Source organism: Callithrix jacchus, chromosome X (assembly GCF_049354715.1).
Source record: "Callithrix jacchus isolate 240 chromosome X, calJac240_pri, whole genome shotgun sequence".
Lineage (NCBI taxonomy): Eukaryota > Metazoa > Chordata > Mammalia > Primates > Cebidae > Callithrix > Callithrix jacchus.
The window spans coordinates 43814313-43836641 of NC_133524.1; the positions used below are offsets into that span (position 1 = coordinate 43814313).

Below are 22329 nucleotides of genomic sequence, written 5' to 3' on the forward strand. Positions count from 1 at the left end.
TCAAGCAGCTCCCTGACCCCCCTATATCCAAAAGACTGACATTAGGCAGGCATCATCCTGGGACAAAGATAGCAGAAAAAGAAACTGGTAGCATCCCTCACTGTGCCACAGCTGCTAGAGGTGCACCCCAGACAAGCAGGGTCTGGAGCGGACCTCAGCAGTCATACAGCAAAGGGGCTAGACTGGTAGAAGGAAAATCAAGCAACAGAAATACTTCATCATCAACATCCTGGGTGTCCACTCAGAGACCCAATCGAAAAGTCAGCAACTACGCAGACGACCAGCGGAAAAACCCAAAAAGATGGGAAGAAACCAGCGCAAAAAGGAGGAAAGCACCCGAAAACAGAACACCTCGCCTCCTAGAAAGGACCAAAACTCCTCACCAGCAAGGGAGCAAAGCTGGACGGAGAATGACTGTGACGAAATGACGGAATTAGACTTCAGAAGATGGATAATGAGAAACTTTTGTGAGCTAAAAGATCATGTATTAAATCAATGCAGAGAAACTAAGAACCTTGAAAAAAGATTTGAAAAAAGATTCGAGGAAATGATAACAAGAATGGATAACTTAGAGAGGAATATGAATGAATTAAAGGAGCTGAAAAACACAATACGAGAACTTCGCGAAGCAAACACAAGTTTCAATAGCCGAACTGACCAAGCAGAGGAAAGAATATCTGAAGTCGAAGACCAACTCAATGAAATAAAACGAGAAACCAAGATCAGAGAAAAAAGCGCAAAAAGGAATGAACAAAGTCTCCAAGAAATGTGGGACTATTTGAAAAGACCTAACCTACGTTTGATAGGTGTACCAGAAGGGGACGAAGAGAATGAATCCAAGCTGGAAAATACTCTTCAGGACATCATCCAGGAAAATTTCCCCCACCTAGCAAGACAGGCCAACACTCAATTGCAGGAAATACAGAGAACACCACAAAGATATTCCACAAGAAGAGCAACCCCAAGACACATAATCGTCAGGTTCAACAGGGTTGAAATAAAGGAGAGAATACTAAGGGCAGCCAGAGAGAAAGGTCGGGTCACCCACAAAGGGAAGCCCATCAGACTCACAGCAGATCTCTCGGCAGAAACACTACAAGCCAGAAGAGAGTGGGGGCCAATATTCAACATTCTTAAAGAAAAGAACTTTCAACCCAGAATTTCATATCCAGCCAAACTGAGCTTCAGAAGCGAAGGAAGAATAAAATCCTTTGCGAACAAGCAAGTACTCAGAGATTTTGTCACCACCAGGTCTGCTTTACAAGAGCTCCTAAAAGAGGCACTACACATAGAAAGGATCAACCAGTACCAGCCATTCCAAAATCACACTGAATGCTAAAGAGCTTCAACATAATGAAGAATCTACAACAACTAACAGGCAAAACAGCCACTTAGCATCAAAATGGCAGTATCAAATTCACACATAACAATATTAACCCTAAATGTAAATGGACTAAATGCACCAATCAAAAGACACAGACTGGAAAACTGGATAAAAATCCAAAACCCATCAGTGTGCTGTATCCAGGAAACCCATCTCACATGCAAGGATACACAAAGGCTCAAAATAAAGGGATGGAGGAAGATTTACCAAGCTAATGGAAAGCAAAAAAAAGCAGGAGTTGCAATTCTCATCTCTGATAAAATAGACTTTAAAGCAACAAAGATCAAAAGAGACAAAGAAGGCCATTACATAATGGTAAATGGATCAATACAACAAGAAGAGCTAACGATCCTAAACATATATGGACCCAATGCAAGAGCACCCAGATACATAAGGCAAGTTCTTAATGACTTACAAAAGGACTTAGACTCCCACACAATAATAGTGGGAGACTTTAACACTCCACTGTCAATACTAGACAGATCAACCAGACAGAAAATCAACAAGGATATCCAGGGCTTGAACTCAGACCTGGAGCAAGCAAACCTGATAGACATTTACAGAACTCTCCACCCCAAATCCACAGAATACACATTCTTCTCAGCACCACATCACACCTACTCTAAAATTGACCACATAATTGGAAGTAAAGCACTGCTCAACAAATGCAAAACAACTGAAATCATAACAAACAGCCTCTCAGACCATAGTGCAATCAAGTTAGAACTCAGAATTCAGAAACCGACCCAGAACCGCACAGCTTCATGGAAACTGAACAACTGGCTCTTGAATGTTGACTGGGTAAACAACGAAATGAAGGCAGAAATAAAGAAGTTCTTCGAAACCAATGACAACGAAGACACAACGTGCCAGAACCTCTGGGACACATTTAAAGCAGTCTCTAGAGGAAAGTATATAGCAATAAGTGCCCATATGAGGAGAATGGAGAGATCCAAAATTGACACCCTATCGTCAAAATTGAAAGAGCTAGAGGAGCAAGATCAAAAAAACTCAAAACCCAGCAGAAGACAAGAAATAACTAAGATCAGAGCTGAGCTGAAGGAGATTGAGACACGAAAAACCCTTCAAAAAATCAATAAATCCAAGAGCTGGTTTTTTGAAAAGATCAACAAAATAGACAGACCACTAGCCAGATTGATTAAAAAGAAAAGAGAGAACAACCAAATAGATGCAATAAAAAATGATAAAGGGGAAATCACCACAGATTCCACAGAAATTCAAACCATCATCAGAGAATATTACAAACAACTCTATGCGCATAAACTAGTAAACCTGGAAGAAATGGATAAATTCCTGGACTCCTGTGTCCTCCCAAGCCTAAACCAGGAGGAAGCTGAAACTATGAATAAACCAATAACAAGGTCTGAAGTTGAGGCAGCAATTAAGAGCCTTCCACACAAAAAAAGCCCAGGTCCAGACGGGTTCACAGCCGAATTCTACCAGACACACAAGGAGGAGCTGGTACCATTCCTTCTAAAACTATTTCAAACAATCCAAAAAGAGGGAATCCTTCCCAAATCATTTTATGAAACCAACATCATCCTGATACCAAAACCCGGCAGAGACCCAACGAGAAAAGAAAACTTCAGGCCAATATCCATGATGAACATAGATGCAAAAATCTTCAATAAAATATTGGCAAGCCGATTGCAACAGCAAATCAAAAAACTTATTCATCATGATCAAGTTGGATTCATCCCGGGGATGCAAGGCTGGTTCAACATACGCAAGTCTATCAACGTAATTCACCACATAAACAGAACCAAAAACAAAAACCACATGATTATCTCAATTGACGCAGAGAAGGCATTTGACAAAATTCAACAGCCCTTTATGCTAAAAACCCTCAATAAACTCGGTATCGATGGAACGTATCTCAAAGTAATAAAAGCTATTTATGACAAACCAACAGCCAATATCATACTGAATGGGCAAAAACTGGAAGCATTCCCTTTAAAATCTGGCACTAGACAAGGATGCCCTCTCTCACCACTCCTATTCAATATAGTACTGGAAGTTCTAGCCAGAGCAATCAGGCAAGAAAAAGAAATAAAGGGTATTCAAATAGGAAAGGTGGAAGCCAAATTGTCTCTATTTGCAGACGACATGATAGTATACCTAGAAGACCCCATTGCCTCAGCCCAAAAACTCCTGAAACTGATAAGCAACTTCAGCAAAGTCTCAGGATATAAAATCAATGTACAAAAATCACAAGCATTCGTGTACACCAATAACAGACTTAAGGAAAGCCAAATCAAGAGCGAACTGCCATTCGCAATTGCTACAAAAAGAATAAAATACCTTGGAATACAACTCACAAGGAACGTAAGAGACCTCTTCAAGGAGAACTACAAACCACTGCTCAACGAAATCAGAGAGGACACAAACAGATGGAGAAACATTCCATGTTCATGGTTAGGAAGAATTAATATCGTGAAAATGGCTATACTGCCCAAAGTAATTTACAGAATCAACGCTATCCCCATCAAGCTACCATTGACTTTCTTCACAGAACTGGAAAAAACCACCATGAACTTCATATGGAACCAAAAGAGAGCCCGCATAGCCAAGTCAATTCTAAGCAAAAAGAACACAGCGGGGGGCATCACACTACCGGATTTCAAACTGTACTACAAGGCTACAGTAATCAAAACAGCATGGTACTGGTACCAAAACAGAGATATAGACCAATGGAACAAAACAGAGGCACCGGAGGCAACACAACATACATACAACTATACAATCTTTGATAAACCTGACAAAAACAAGCAATGGGGCAAGGATTCCATGTTTAACAAATGGTGTTGGGAAAACTGGCTAGCCATGTGCAGAAAGCAGAAACTGGACCCCTTCCTGATACCTTACACTAAAATTAACTCCAGATGGATTAAAGACTTAAACATAAGACCTGGCACCATAAAAACCCTAGAAGGAAATCTAGGCAAAACCATCCAGGACATAGGAGTAGGCAAGGACTTCATGAACAAAACACCAAAAGCATTGGCAACAAAAGCCAAAATAGACAAATGGGACCTAATGAAACTCCACAGCTTCTGCATGGCAAAAGAAACAGTCACTAGAGTGGATCGGCAACCAACAGAATGGGAAAAAATTTTCGCAGTCTACCCATCTGACAAAGGGCTGATATCCAGAATTTACAAAGAACTCAAACAGATTTATAGGAAAAAAACAAACAAGCCCATTCAAAAGTGGGCAAAGGATATGAACAGATACTTTACGAAAGAAGACATATATGAGGCCAACAATCATATGAAAAAATGCTCATCGTCACTGGTCATCAGAGAGATGCAAATCAAAACCACATTGAGATACCATCTCACGCCAGTTAGAATGGCGATCATTAAAAAATCTGGAGACAACAGATGCTGGAGAGGATGTGGAGAAAAAGGAACACTTTTACACTGTTGGTGGGAGTGTAAATTAGTTCAACCATTGTGGAAGACAGTGTGGCGATTCCTCAAGGCCTTAGAAATAGAAATTCCATTTGACCCAGCAATCCCATTACTGGGTATATATCCAAAAGACTATAAATCGTTCTACTATAAGGACACATGTACACGAATGTTCATTGCAGCACTGTTTACAATAGCAAAGACCTGGAATCAACCCAAATACCCATTGATAATTGACTGGATTGGAAAAATGTGGCACATATACACCATGGAATATTATGCAGCAATCAGAAATGATGAGTTTGTGTCATTTGTAGGGACATGGATGAATCTGGAAAACATCATCCTCAGCAAACTGACACAAGAACAGAAAATGAAACACCGCATATCCTCACTCATAGGTGGGTGATGAAAAATGAGAACACATGGACACAGAAAGGGGAGTACTAAACACTGGGGTCTATTGGGGGGAAAGGGGGAGGGCCAGTGGGAGGGGGAGGTGGGGAGGGATAGCCTGGGGAGAAATGCCAAATGTGGGTGAAGGGGAGAAGAAAAGCAAAGCACACTGCCATGTGTGTACCTACGCAACTGTCTTGCATGCTCTGCTCATGTACCCCAAAACCTAAAATCCAATAAAAAATTAAAAAAATAAAATAAAAAAAAAAAATAAAACTGTGCAACAAATTTAAGTCTTACTTTGGAAGTTGGTTTTTGCATTTTCCTTCTTTTCATGGTTTTCTTTCCACTTCTCTATCTTCTCCTCTTCCCTTCTTCCTTTTTTCTTTCTCATTTAAGAGTTGAGGTCCTGGAGATAGAGAATAACCCATTTGGGGGGAAAAAATCCAGTGAATAAAAAGCCACTTGCTTATTTCATTCTGGTTCAATTAAGTGATTACCTCTGTAGTGTGATGTTAATGCCTTTCCCTCTTTTTTTAAAAAACTGAGATCTATATAATCTCAACATCCCCAGCCCACCAAGTTCTTCTCTCACAGAAGCAATGCAGAAACCAATGAGAATGCTCACCTGGTTACAATCCACATCCTGTACACAAATTACTTAATACTGGAGAAGGGTTCTAGTGGCCTGTGTTACAATTTGCCTTCAGGTCTTTTGTCTGCTTCAGGGCTATGTAAGAAAGGTACATTTACTATCCCTCCACCACTTAATGTGTTGTTTATTTTTTATCACTAACTCCCACATCCTGTTTACTGAGTTCTGCAAATAGTCCTTGCTCTACCCACCCTTTTCCTGTTTTTGTATGTCAAAACTCATTTAATAAGTACACACTGGATATGCAGTGTGTCAGCCATCAACAAAACCTCCTCCTGACCTATACCCCTATTTAAGCCAGCAGTGCTTTCTTATTGCTTAGAGTCTCCCATTTCACTTTATCTCCCCCTGTACTTGCTAGAAAGCTCTCATCTCTCCTGCCTACAAAATTATTTTCTTACTCCCTTTGACTCTAGCTCATATTTTAACCTTGCTTAATTTTTACCTCCCCTTAATGTGCATAACACACACACACACACACACACACACACACACACACACACAGAGTTTCTGGTAACTATGATATTAGCTGTTTTATACCGATGGAACTGTCTTGCTGCCCTCTCAACCCTGCAACCAAACTTAGTTTATGGAATTTTCTTTGGCACATATTGTGTTTTGATGACAGAATTAGGCATCAAGTCCTCTGTCCCATGAAAACAACCCACAAGAGGCAGTGCTGACTTCAAAAATAAATATTATAGACACACTACCAGTAAAAACAAATTTTTAACTTTGTAACTTAAGCATTTGTATTCCTAAGGACAATCATGGCTTGTTTGACCAGGACAGGGAAGAAAATTATATCCTCTCCTCCAGGTATGGAATAATGGCTTCATGAGGGAAATTGGGTAAACTTCTGGTTGTTGAAAACATCAAGCCAATGTACTCACTTTGTGAACAGACTGATTCAATTCAGTCCATTATCATACTATAGAACTAATTTGTGAGAAATGGAAATGTGAATTTAGTTTTTAGTTTAGTCTTCTCTCTGGCTTCTGAGGTCCCTTGTTGTGGATTCTTGGTGTAGTTTGTTTAACAATGAGGTATATTCATTTTTTAGAGAAAGTACATGATTATTTCACTTAATAAACAGGAGTAAGTAATGGTAAAGATGAGCAGAGTACATAGTTTTATGAATTGGAAAGTTCTTTGCCATGAAAAATGTCATTTTGAGGCTATGGAATGCTTCATTTGCAGATGAGCACAAGTAGTTCTTTCACTAAGTTTGTACCAATGCCAAAAAAGAAGAGTACAGTTTGCAAAAAGAGTATAGAATATATCAAACATGAACCATGTATTAGGTTGTTCTTGCATTGTTATAAAAAATAATACTTAAGGCTGGGCATGAAGAAAAGATGTTTAATTGGCTTACAGTCTTGCAGGCTGTACAAGAAGCATGGCCCTAGCATCTGCTTCTGGTGAGGATCCCAAAAATCTTGCAATCATGGCAGAGGGTGAAGGGGAGCAGGGGTATCACATGATAAGAACGAGAGGCAGGGGGAGCTGCTACACTCCTTTAAACAATCAGATCTCATGTTAACCCAGCAAGAACTCACTCATTTATCAAGGGTGCAAAGCCATTCATGAGGGATCCACCCCATAATCTAAACACCTCCCACCAGGGCCCACCTCCAACATTAGAGATTACATTTCAACAAGAGATTTGGAAGAGACAAACATCCAAACTATATTATTCTTCCCCTGGTCCCCCAAATCTCATGTCCTTCTCACATTGCAAAATACAATCATCTTTTCCCAACAGTATCCAAAAGCCTTAACTTGTCCCAACATCAAGTTCAAAGTCTTAAGTCTCATCTGAGACTCATCTCCTTCCAACTATGAGCCTGTAAAATCAAAAGAAGTTATTTACTTCCAAAATACAATGGTGGTACAGGCATTTGGTAAACATCTTTGTTCCAAAAGAGAGAAAAGGGCTATAAGCTCCACATAACTCTGAAACCCAGAGGAGCCAGGATGTGAGGAACAGTGTCCTGAGCCTGAGCAGGGCAGCAGCACCCTGGGCCTGGCTTTGAAACTATTCCTTCCTCCTTGGCTTCTGGGCCTGTGATGAGAGGGGAGGTCTGGAAATTCTCTGAAATGCTCTCAAGGCTTTTTTCCCATTGTCTTGGGTATTAGCACTTGACTCCATTTTTGTCATGCTAATCTGTTTAGCAGGTGGTTGCTCTGCAGCCCTCTTGAATTCTTCCCATCAAAGTGAACCTTTCTTCCTCTACCCACATGGCCACTGTGAATTTTCCACATTTTTACTCTGATTCCCTTTTAAATACAAGTTCTAACTGTAAGTCATTCCTTTGTTTCTGCATCTGATTATGGGCTGTTAGAAGCAGCCAGGGTAACTCTTTTTTATTCTTTTTCTTTCCTTTTTGAGACTAGATCTTTCTCTGTTACTAAGAATGAAGTTCAGTGGTGCAATCACAGCTCGCTGCAGCCTCAAACTCCTGGGCTCAAGCAATCTTCCCACCTCAGCCTTCTAAGTAGCTGGAGCTACAGGCATGTGCCAACACACCCAGCTATTTATTTTTATTTTTGTATAGATGGGGTTTCCCTATGTTGCCCATTCTGGTCTTGAACTCCTGGCCTCAAGTGATGCTCTCACTTTGGCCTCCCAAATTGCTGGGATTATAGGTGTGAGCCAGCATGCCCAGCAGGCCAACTGTTGAATGCTTTGCTGCTTAGAAACTTCTTCTGCCAGATACCCCAAGTCATCACTCTTAAGTTCAAACTTCCACAGATCCCTAAGACTTGAACATAATGCAGTCAAAGGTTTTTTTGCCAAGTCGTAACAAGGGTGACCTTCACTACTAATAACTTCCTCCTTTCCATCTGAGACCTCATCAGCCTGGACTTCACTGTCCATATTTCTATCAGGATTTCGTTTGTAACTGTCAGAGGCATTTGAAACAGGGTAACTTCATCTTGAATAGGGGATGGGTAAAATGAGGCTGAAATATCCTGGGCTGCATTCCCAGGAGGTTAAGGCATTCTGAGTCACAGGATGAGATAGGAGGTAGGCACATGATACAGGTCATAAAGACTTTACCGATAAAAACAGGCTCCAGTAAAAAAGCTGGCCGAAACCCACCACCAAAATGGAGATGGTGATGAGTGACTTCTGGTCATCCTCACTGCTACGCTCCCACCAGTGCCATGACAGTTTACAAATGCCATGGCAACATCAGGAAGATACCCTATATGGTCTAAAAAGGGGAGGCATGAATACTCTACACCTTGTTTAGCATATAATCAAGAAATAACCATAAAAATGGGCAACCACCAGCCCCAGGGGATGCTTTGCATATAGAGTAGCCATTCTTTTATTCTTTTACTTTCTTAATAAACTTGCTTTCACTTTACTCTGTGGACTCGCCCTGAATTCTTTCTTGTGCAAGATCCTCCCTTGGGGTCTGGATCTGGACCCCCTTTCTGGTAACACAACCATTTAACCAGTGTCTAAGGAATTCCAAACTTTCCCTTATCTTTCTCTTTTTCTGAGCCCTCCAAACTCTCCCAACCTCTGCCTATTATCCAGTTGCAAAGCAGTTTCCACATTTTTAGATGTCTTTTTTATAGGAATGCCCCACTACTCAGCACCAATTTTCTGTATTAGGCCATTCTTGCATTGCTATAAAGAAATACTTGAGATTGGGTAATTTATAAAGAAAAAAAGTTTGGTCCATCATTCTGCAGGCTGTATAGAAAGCATGGCTCCAGAATCTACTTCTGGTGAGGGCCTCAGGAAGCTTACAATCATGGAGGAAAGGAAAGAGGGAGCCAGTGTGTCATATGGAAAGAGCAGGAGCAACAGGCCAGACATGATGGCTTACACCTGTAATCCCAGCACAACATGGTGAGACTCCATTTCTACAGAAAAATTAAAAATTAGCTGAGTATGGTGGTGTACACCTGTGGTCCCATCTACTTGAGAGGCTGAGGTGGGAGAATTGCTTGAGCCCAGGAGGTCAAGGCTACAGTGAACCACTATCACACCATTGCACTCCAGCCTGGGTGACAGAGTGATACCCTGTCCCCCCCCAAAAAAAAGTGGGAGCAAAAGAGAGGGAGGCAGGAGATGCCATACTCTTAACCAGATCTCATGTGAAATAACAAAGCAAAAACTCATTCATCACCACAAGGATGATGCTAACCCATTCCTGAGGGATCCACTCCAATACGCAAATGCCTTCCACTGGGCCCCACTTCCAACATTGAGAATTACATTTTGACATTAGATTTGGAGCTGACAAACAGCCAGACTATATCAAATGTTTATGTTGGAAAGAGATGAAGTATAAGTAAATTAAAAGGACATCACTGAAATTAAGCATATTTATTTAAAAGATTCAAAACAATTATTTTCTCATATAAATACTTCCACTCTACCAGAGCTCTGGGCATTTGATTCTAAAATCAACATTATTATTTTCATGATTACTCATCATTAATTGTGCACCTATCATGAAATTGGCTCTTCTCCTCAGTAGCTGGGTATTTAATTCTGTATGCTTCAGAGCCCTTATCTGTAAAATGGAGATCAGAATAATACACATCTTATAAGGTTGTTGTAAGAACAAATAAGCTAATATATACAAAATGCTTGTGACTGTGCCTGATCCTTACTGTTCCCAGTAGCAGGTATTGTTTGAATCACTGTTATTATCACTTTGCTTTCTTTCAGTTCATCTGTGAAGATTAAATTAGCTATTATTATTATTATTATTATTATTATTCTAGTTTTACAGATGAAAGAAGTGAAGTCCAGAGAAGTTAAACAAGTTTCTCAAGGTAATACAGGTAGTCAGTATAGAAGTCTGTCTGAAGAGTGTGTTACAAAGGACACTGTGATCTGAATTTTATTAATATTGATCTAAGGGAAACTTATTGTTTTAACGATGTTGAAAATAGACTGTTTTGGTGCATTTATTCAGTGACATTTTCAATACAAAAAGATTTTTGCCTCCAGGTTTCCTTGGCCCCATTTGTTTTCCTATTCTTCCATCCCAGGCCCTCCCTCAGCAATTACAGATTGCAGGAAGGTAGAGAAGAGGGAAAGGTGGAAAACAAGCAGCAGAATCAGGCTGGAGGAGGATGTGATGCTCTTCGGCCATTTATACTCAGAACTCAAAGGCTCAACTCAACTTCAGCAACAATTCAACTTGTAAATCAATTTGGCAGAGCATCAGCTTTAAAATCCATTACATTGAATCAGGAGTGGAGTTTGCAGCTAATTTGCCAACGGGGAACCCTTACATGGCAGTGACCTTTTAAACTAGCATAAACCAGTGTTCTTGCTCACCTCTGCTTCTCCCCTTGCCACTGAGTCAGTTTTGTTCCTGCCTGATGCTTCATGTGGAAAGAAGAGTTGAAATGGTTACTCTCATTCTCCTTAACAAAATAGATATTAGCAGAATGATGACATTGTTTCTTACTCTAGATTATCTCTTCAACTTTTACTTACCTCAACAGCTATCACCAAAGCATTTTCTTAATAGGAAGAAGCTTAATAACTATTTTTTAAATGCTCACTTATTTATCAGTTACTTACAGTCTGGCTTCCCACCACTAAAACTTGACAGAAATTGTTTCCTGGAAAACCACGCATGATACCCTAATTACCTGACACTTATTTTTTTTTTATTCTTTGGCAGTGCTTCTCCAGCATTTGACCATATGGGCTACCAATCTTTTCTTCTTGAAAATCTCTATTTCCCTTTTTTCTACAGCATTAAACTATTCTGGTTATTCACCCATCTGAAGACTGCTCAATATCAAGCTCTTCAGCGTCTTATAGATAATCCATGAACATATTTCGTTAATGGTAGACAGGATACTGACCATCCGACATAGGTCCATGTCCCAATCCCTGGAATCTGCAAATTTTGCATGGTAAAAGGGAATTTGCAGATGTTGATTATGTTAAGGATCTTGAGATGGTGAGATATTCCTTTATTATCCAGGTGGGTCAAATGTAATCACAAGGATATTTATTAAAGAGAAGCAAGAGAGTTGGAGTCATAGCAGGAGATATAATTTTGAAGCAGAAGTGAAAGAGGAGAGAGAGATTAGATTGCTTGTTTTGAAGACGGTGGAAGGCGTCATAGCCAAGTAAAGTAGATAATCTCTAGAAGGTGGAAAAGGCAAAGAAATAGATTTTCCCCTACAGACTCCCAAGGTAATACAGCCCTACATACACCTTGACTTTAGGACTTCTGACTTCCCATACTCCCAGATGATAAATTTGTGTTATTTGGAACCACTAAATTTGTAGTGATTTGTTACAGGAGCAATAGGAAACCAATAAAACTGTCTTTTCCAATTCTTTATTTCTCTCTGAGAAAATTCTTCCAAATTCCAGGATTGACACTTATCTTCTAGACATCTCTACCTGGATACTTCAGCAGCATCTCAAACACAACTAGTCCAACATTAAAATTATTGTCTTTCTCCAAACATCTATTCCTCAGTGGACTTTTACAACTGTATTCATTCATTTATTTGTTGACTGTTTCATTAATGTATTTATTCACAAACTAATATGTTTATGAGTACCTAAATGCTGATACTTCTGAGACTCTCAGAATGCAAGTGTGAACAAAATATAAAGTTTCAGCCCTGATGGATGATATTCTAGAGAAGATATACACAAAACCAGAAAAAAGAAACCAACAAATAAAATAGTTCCAGCTAGTGAAAGTTTTATGAATACTATCAAGCAAGGTAATGGAATAGAGAGTAACGTGATGTAGGACAGGTGGGTGGTGGCTATTTTAATAGAATGTTCAGAGAATGTCTATCTGAGAAGGTGATATTTGAGCAGAGATCTAATTGAAGAGAAGAAGTAGGGATGAGAGTATATAGAGGAGTAGCATTCCAGAAAGAAAGCACAACAAATAGAAAGGCCTTGAGACAGGAATGAATTTGAATCATTTATGTTCTACTGATTACAAGAAGATAGGAGTAGACTGGGCAAGGTGGGGAGGGGTAAAAAATGGGATCAGAAAGGTAGCAGACTTTTTTGGGTCATTGTCATAACTTTGATTGTTATCTAAATGTGATAGAAAACCACTAGACAATTTTGAACAGGGTAGTGAAGTAATCACTGTGACTTCTTTATAAAGAACAAAATTAAGAGAGAAAGAGGAAGCTCTGATGATGGGGGTGATCCTCTAAAGAGGGGATAATTTCCAGAGTAAAAATATCAGGTGGTACAGAGGAGGAGGTTTACAGTATAAGTTTAGTTGTTATTATTATTTGTTACTTTTTACAGATGGCATACAGAGAATATCAATTCTTAGGAGAGGTTGTAGGTTTAATAACAATTAAAAGGAGTATGAATATGATGAAGGATTGGAAAAGAGAAAAGAAGTCAGGAAATAGACATCTTAACAAGTAGCACAGCAATTTTACCAGTAAGACAAGGAGCATTTTCTAGGCAACAGTGATGAAGGCCCATTTAGATAGTGGTTAGGAATTCTGATAGGATTTAAGAATAGTTGAAATAGATTTATGAGCTAGAAACAGAGAAGACTGTGGTCATGATGTTTGAGTACAGATTAAGGGTATTCTCCAATATAAATGAGGCTGAGTAACTAGGAGTACAGTATACAATGACTGCTAAAATAATAACCTAGACATTGTGAGGTCTGGGGCAATGCAATTCAAAGACCTGTGGCTTTTGATGGAGAATGAAGGTAAAATGATCTGGAAGTGACAAGGACACCTACCTTACCTTGAGATCTCATAAGTAGCATATAAGAGGGTTGCAGAAAAAAAAATTATTGTCCTTAGGAAACAGCCAGATTATAATTATAACAAGAAGGTGAAGGGAACATTAAGAGATAAGGTAAAGGAAACAGGGAATTTTGCTGATGACAGACCTTGAATTTCAGAGAATGTAGAACTGAGGATCAGGGAGGTATGAGAGACGATACCAGACTTGCACCTGCATGGACATGGATAGAAAGAAAGTCTAGATGATAATGGGTGACACGGGAGATTTAGACTTCTGGTAACAACTGATAAAAGCACACATGAGAGGGAGGTTTATAAAATAGGAAAGAAAAAGAATTAGTCTTAATATAATCTCTTAGAAGACAGGGCATCAGTTCTATTGAGACTCACAGTTGCTATCAATGGCCTTCACACTGTTGAGTTTTGTTGTAAATATTGTCTTCCCGGAGCACTCTGAGCCCTGTGGACTTATTTTATAGTGGAGGAGGAGTACACTAGAAACAGGTGCTTGTTAGGCCTGTCTTGAATCTGGTTGATAGTGATGGTGTTCTGGCCAAGGGATAAAGGTGATCTTACTATGTCTTTTTTCCCAGATTTCCTTTTTGAGTTCTAGGCCTCCATGTCCAACTCCCTGCTCAACTTCTTCATTTCAGTGGCTCAAAGATATCTTAAGTTCAACAAGTTTAACACAGCACTGATAACCTCCAAACTCTATACTCCAAATTTAATCATCTTTCAGTGTCTCCTCACACGTGGGACAGTACAAACCAAGATTAAAGCGTCATCCTTGACATTTCTTTCTCCTTAACCACCATACTATATCTACTTTGGAGGAAAGTAGGGCAAGATGGCTGAATAAAAACCTCTACTGATCGTCCTCCCCACAGGAACACCAAATTGAACAACTATCCAAACATAAAAGCACCTTCATAAGAACCAAAAATCAGGTGAGTGATCACAATACCTGGTTTTAACTTCCTATCATGGAAGGAGTCACGGAAGAGGGTAAGAAAGACAGTCTTGAGTTGTCCCCCATAACCTGGCAGTAGCTGTATGGCACAAAGAGAGAATCTGTTTACTTGGGGAAGGAGAGCACAGTGATTGTGGGACTTTGCATTGAAACTCAGCACTGTCCTGTCACAGTGGAAAGCAATACTAGGAAACACTCAGCCAGTACTCATAGAGGGAACATTTAGACAAGCCCTAGCCAGAGAGAAATTGCCCATCCCAGCCATCAGAACCTGAGTTCTGGCAAGCCTTGCCACTCCAGTTTAAAGTGCTCTGAGGCTCTAAATAAACTTGAAAGGCAGTCTAAGCCACAAGAATTGTAATTCCTAGAGAAGTCCTGTTGTTATGCTGGGCTCAGAGCCAGTGGACTTGTGGGGCGCACCACCCAGTGAGACAACATCGGGGTGGCCAAGGGAGTGCTTGAGCCACTCCTCCCCCAACCCCAGGTAATGCAGCTCACAGCTCTTGGAGAGACCCCTTCCCTCAATTTGAAGAGAGGAGAGGAAAGAGTAAAGAGGACTTCATCTTGCAATTTGGATACCAGATCAACCACAGTAGGATAAGGTACCAGGCAGAGTCCCAAGACCCCCATTTCAGGCCCTAGCATCCTGAAGACATTTATACACACTGTGGGCCAGATGGGAACCTGCTGCCTTGAAGGGAAGGCCTCAGTCCTGACATAAATCATTGTTGACTGAAGAACCCTTGGGCCCTGAATAATCAGCAGCAGTGGCATCCAGGGAATACTCACTATGGACCTTGGGCAAGACTCAGAGATGTGTTGGCTTTACGTGTGACCCAGCACATTTCTTGTTGTGATGGCAATGGAGAGGGACTCCTTCTGTTTGAGAAAAAGAGACAGAAGAGTAAGGGGACTTTGTCTTATTGCTGAGGTACCACCTTAGTCACAGTGGGGTAGAGCAACAAGCAGCCTCCTGGGGCCCCAGATTCCAAGCCTTGGCTCTTGCATAGCATCTGAACCTGCTCTGGGCCAGAGGGGAGCCCACTGCTCTGAAAGTAGAGTCACAAACCTGGCAGCATTCACCACTAGCTGACTGAAGAGCCCTTGTGCCTTGAATGAACATCAGTGGTAGCAGACAGTGTACAATCTATGCCTGAGGTGACAGTAGCCATGGGGAGAAATTCCTCAATTTGTAGAAGGGGAGGAAAGAGTGGGAAGGATTTTATCTTGTGGCTTGGGTGCCAGCTCAGCCACAGTAGAATAGAGCATCAGGTAGATACCTAACATTTCCAACCCCAGGCCCTGGCTCCTGGATGACATCTCTGGACCCACCTAGGACTAGAGGAACTGACCACCCTGAAGAGAAGGACAAAAGCTTGGACAGCTTTTCCACCTATTTATTATAGGGCCCTAGGGCCTTCAACGAACATTGGCAGTAGCCAGTCTGGTTACCATGGGCCTTGGGTGAGACCCAGTGCTGTGCTGGCTTCAGGACTGACCCAGCAAAGTCCCAGTAGTGGTGGCCACAGGGGTCTTTGTGTCACCCCTCCTCCAGCTCCAGGCAAGTCATCATGAAGACAGAGAGATTTGGGCGAAAGTAGGGGAAGAGAGAAAGTAAGGGAAGACAATGAGAATCTCTCCATGATGATCCAGAGAATCCTTCCAGATCTTATTCAAGACCACTAAGGCAGTACCTCTACCAGTCTGCAAGAGCCACAGTGTTACTGGACTTGGGGTGTCCCCTAATGCAGATGTGGCTACAGCAACCAACAAGTTAGATCACAACACCCAAGTCCCTTTGAAGACCTGAAAACCTTCCCAAGAAGGATGGGTAAAAGCAAGCCCAGACTGCAAAGACCAAAATGAGTATTTAACTCTTCAATGCTGAGACACCAATGAACATACATAAGCATCAAGACCATCCAGGATCATGACCATCTAGGAAACATGACAAAATAAACTATATAAGGCTCCAGGGATCAGACATGGAGAGTCAGATACGTGACTTTTCAGACAAAGAATTCAAAACAGCTGTTTTGAGGAAACTCAACAAAATTCAAGATAACACAGAGAAGGAATTCAGAATCCTGTAAAACAAATTTAACAATAAAATTGAAATAATTAAAAAGATTCAAACAGATATTGCTGAGTTGAAAAATGCAATTGACATAGATATTGCAGAGTTGGAAAACATATTGACATACTGAAGAATACATCAGAATCTCTTAACAACAGAACTGTTCAAGCAGAGGAAAGAATTAATGACCTTGAAGACAGGCTATTTGAAAATATACCCTCTGAGAAGACAAAAGAAAAAAGAATAAAATAGAATGAAACACATCTATAAGATCTAGAAAATAGACTAAAAAGGGCAAACCTAAGAGTTATTTGTCTTAAAGGGGAGGTAGAAAGAAAGATCCAGGAAGAAAGTGTATTTGAAGGTATAATAACAGAGAACTTTCCAAACCTAGTGAGAGAGATTAATATTCAAGTTCAAGAAGGTTTTAGAATACCAAGCAGATTTAACCAAAAGAATACTACCTCAAGACATTTAATATCTAAACTCCTAAAGGCCAAAAATAAAGGATTCTAAGAAAGCAAGAGAAAAGAAACAACTAACAAAAAATGGAACCCCAAAATGTCTGGCATCAAACCTCTCAATAAAAACTTTACAGGCCAGGAGAGAGTGGCATGGCATATTTGAAGTGCTGAGGGAAACAACAACAAAACAAAACAAACAAACAAATAAAAACCTTTTATCCTAGAATCTAGTGAAAATACCCTTCAAATATGAAGGAGGAACAGAGACTTTCCCAGACAAACAAAAGCTGAGGGATTTCATCAACACTAGAACTGCACTCCAAGAAATACTAAAGGTAGTTCTTGAATCTGAAAGAATAGGACATTAAGGAGAGAGAAGAAATCATCTGAAGGTAGAAAACTCACTGGAAATAGTAAATACAAAGAAAAATCGAGAATATTATAACACTATAATTGTGGTATATAAACTCATATTTTGAGTAGAAAGACTAAATGAACTAACAAAAGTAGTAACTACAACTTTTCAAGACATAGATAGTACAATAAAACATAAATAGAAACAACAAAAGTTTAAAAGCAGAGGGATAAAATTAAAGTGTAGAATTTTTATCAGTTTTCTCTGTTACTTTGGTTGGTTGTTTACAAAATCAGTCTTCAGTTGTTATCATTTCAAAATAATGGGTTATAAGATATTATTTGCAAGCCTCATGGTAACCTCAAATTAAAAAAATGTACAACAGATACACAAAAAATAAAAATCAGGAAATTAAAACATACCACCAGAGAAAATCACCTTCACTACAAGAAAGACAGGAAAGAAGGAAAGAAGGAAGAGAATACCACAAAGCAGTCAGAAAACAAATTATAAAATGGCAGTAGTAAGTTTTTACTCAACAATAATAACACTGAATATCAATGGACTAAACTCTCCAATCAAAATCCATAGAGTAGATGAATGAGTTTTTTTTTTTTCAAAAAGACCCAAAGATCTGTTGTCTACAAGAAATATAATTCATTTATAAAGACACACATAGACTGAAAATAAAGGGATGGAAGAAGACACCTCATGCAAATAGAAACCAAAAAGAAAGCAGGAGTAGCTGTACTTAGACAAAATATATTTCAACAGAAAAACTATAAAAAGAGACAAAGAAGGATATTATATAATGATAAAGGGGTCAATTCAGCAAGAGAATATAATAATTGTAAACATATATACATCCAACACTGGAGCACCCAAATATATAAAGCAAATATTAGAGCTAAAGAGATAGATAGAACCCAATACAATAACAGCTGGAGACTTCAGAACCATACTTTCAGCATAGAAAAGATCATCCAGACAGAAAATCAACAAGGGTATATCTGACTGAATCTATATTAAAGACCAAATTGACCTAATAGATATTTATAGAACATTTCATCCAATGGCTGCAGAATACACATTCTTCTCCTCAGCATATGGATCATTCTCAAAGGTAGACCATATGTTATACCACAAAACAAGTCTCAAAACCTTCAAAAAATGGAAATAATATCAAGTATATTCTGTGATTACAATGGGATAAAACTAGAAATGAAAAACAAGAAGAATTTTGGAGATGATACAAACACATAGAAACTTAAAAATTATGCTCCTGAATGATCAGTGGTTTGATGAAATTAAGAGAGACATTGAAAATTTTCTTGAAATGAATGACAATGGAAACACAACATACCAAAACCTATGGAATATGGCAAAAAATGGTACTTAGAGGGAAGCTTATAGCTCTAAGTGCCTACATCAAAAAAGAAGAAAAACTTCAAGTAAGAAACCTAGCAGTACATCTTAAAGAAGCAGAAAAACAGAAGCAAACCAAACTCAAAATTAGTAGAAGAAAAGAAATAATAAAAGAGCAGAAATAAATAAAATTGAAACAAAAAAACAATTAAAAATATCAATTAAAAAGTTGTTTTTTTGAAAAGATAAAGTTGACAGACTTTTATCCAGATTAACTAAGAAGAAAAGAAGGACCCAAATAAGTAAAATCAGAGATGAAAAAGGACACATTACAACCAATACAGTATAAATGCAAATGATTATTAGATACTACCACAAGCTTCTAATAATAGAACAAGTTGGAAAACCTAAAAGAAATGCATAAATTTATAGATACATACAACCTATCAAGATTGAACCATGAAGAACTCCAAAACCTGAACAGACCAATAACATACACTGGAGAAATGACAGTCTCTTCAATAAATGGTGCTGGGAAAACTCCATATCCATATGCAGAAGAATGAAATTAGACCTCTATCTCTTGCCATGTACAAAAATCAAACTAAGATTGATTAAATGTTTAACTCTAAGTCCTCAGAATATAAAACTACTATAAAAAAACATTGGGGGAAACTGTCCCACACATTGGACTGGGCAAAAATTTCTTGGGTAATACCCCACAAGCACAGGCACCCAAAGCAAAAATGGACAAATGAGATCCCATCAAGTCAAAAAGCCTCTGCACAGTGAAAGAAACAATCGACAAAGTGAAGAGAAAACCTACAGAATGGGAGAAAATATTTGCAAACTACCCATCTGACAAGAGATTAAGTAACCAGAATATATGAGGAACTTAAACAACTCTACGAGAAAATATCTAATGATCCAATTAAAAAACAAGCAAAAGATTTGAATAGACATTTCTCAAAAGAAGACATAAAATGGCCAACACGTATATGAAAAGGTGCTCAACATCATTGATATTCAGAGAACTGTAACTCAAAACTACAATGAGATATCATTTCATCCCAGTTAAAATTGCTTTCTTCCAAAAGACAAACAAGAACAAATGCTGATGAGGATGTGGAGAAAAGGGAACCCCTAAGCACTGCTGGTAGGAATATTAAAATAGTATAACCACTGTGGAGAACAGTTAATGTTCCTCAAAAAACTAATAACAGAACTACCATGTGATTCAAGAATCCCATTGCTAGGTATATACTCCCCAAAAAAGAAATCAGTATATCAAAGATATACATGCACTCTCACGTTTATTGCAGCACTAGTCCTAAGAGCCAAGACGTGGAAGCAACCTAAGTGCCCATCAAAAGATGAATTGATAAAGAAAATGTGGCACATATATAAAATGGAGTACTATTCAGCCAGAAAGAAGAATGAGATTCTACCATTTGCAGCAACATGAACAGAACTGGAGGTCATTATGTTGCATAAATAAGCCAAGTGCACAAAGATAAACATCACATGTTCTCCCTTGTTTGTGGGATCTAAAAATCAAAACAATTGAATTCATGAACAGAGAGAGTAAAAAGGATGATTACTAGAGGCTAGAGGCTGGAAATGTTAGCAGAGTGGGTTGCAGGGAGGTGGGGATGGTTAACAGGTAGAATAATTTAATTTTTTAAAATAAATTAATTTAATTAATGTTGTAATTTATTTTGTTCATTTACTTGTTGACCTATTTTTTTTGCCTGTTTCTCTTTTCTAGAATGTAATCTCTATAAAGGCAGGAGCCACAATATGCTCAGTGCCTAGAAAAGTGGCTTGGAACATATTAGTCATTCACTATTATTTTTTGAATGAATATCAAGGATTTCTGTGTTAAATAATTACGCTCCCTATGAATTGGGTAGATTCAGTCTCATAAGATTACCAGTCAAAAATTTTAATGTACCATTATTTAATATATCACTGTTTAAATTGCTCCTTAAACTCTTCTTTACCTTTAGATTTCGGCTTTTGCCATTTTACAAGGATGAAGCTACGCTGATTTTGAGGGACCTAGCAAAGGTTACAATATCATAATAACTTCCCAGATATATTCTGAAAAGCAATGTACTTTTTAATGTGCAAAATTATTTGGATGAAATCATGTTTAAGATTTAAATGCCTCTATTTGCCACTAACATAAAATATTTACTTAGTTCTCTTTAGAAAAAAACAAGATCTGTGTCTCTCTCTCTACACACACACACACACACACACACACACACACACACGCACACGCGCGCGCGCGTTTTAAAAATAGCTATTTTTTGAGGTCATATACCTTCCAGAAAACAGCTTTATTTGATGGTAACAGCCACTTATTAGAAAAAGGTCTATTTGTTTCTAAAGGATTACCTTTTTGTCTTCCAGAAAAATATGTCAATAATCACTGGAGTATAGAGAAATCTTTACTTTCTTGATTTTTTTCACTGCACTATTTTATGTCACTTGCTGGGGAGGTTGAGATAACTATAGGTGAAAGTACACATTTCTAAAAGAACCCTGCTGAGGCTATGTGGAAAGATTTGTAATGGCTAAAAATTGCAGACTGCTCAGTTAATTGATTTTTTCTATCTAGAGAATAGCCATTCCTTTATTTTCACTGTAGTTGACATATAATAGACTGATCTCAAGGTGCACAATTGAATTCTCTCCAGTTGTGAGAACATGTGCTTTTAAGTGAAATGCCTGGTACCAATTTAATAGAGAAAATTATATGGGCTGACATTAACCCTTCCTATTTGTTCATGTGGGCATGTTATTCTCTTGGCTTAAAGTTGACCCAGAAGACAAATAACAAATGGACAATAAATAAGTGTATTTATGTCGAGTACCACATGCCTTTTTTCTCATTACACGTGGATTCTTTTTTCTTCTTAGGATTGGAAATAAGCTATTTTTTGATCCTATTTCTAAGGGGTATGGATAATATTCTTCTTTCAAACTAATCATAATCATTATATATGCCATGCACTTTTATGAAACTTTGAATTTTTACAAACATTAATTATCAGAGCTCCACTATGAAGCAACAAAGGTTGACCCCATAAATCAGATATTCTCTTTCCTTGTTGCCAGGACACTACCTAAAGTTGCCTGAGCTGGAGTCTAAGAGAGCTGTCCTTTTATATTGCACCTTCCCTAAAGGGTAGTTAACAGGCAGTTTATGGAGAAAACATCCCATTTATATCTGAGGTAGTTGGACTCTATTGACAGTTCTGAACTAAAATTCCACTGCAACAGTATAATATGTTAATTATAATCAATGCATTAGTTATAAGTAAAGCAAGTTTGGCCTAGCTATTTCTCTTTGGGAGTTTCAGTTCAAGTGGACTTTTCAGATGAGAAGTTCAACTTAAATGAGAATGAAGAGTTTCCAAGTCTCCTGGCTTGTATCATCAGGAGATTAAGATTAATGATTGACATTTT

General features: G+C 38.6%; 1 pseudogene; it reads right to left on the reverse strand.

Moving 5' to 3' along the window:
• LOC118150469 (ankyrin repeat and SAM domain-containing protein 4B-like) overlaps positions 1–22329 on the reverse strand; it is a 41724-nt pseudogene that overhangs the window by 16251 nt on the left and 3144 nt on the right.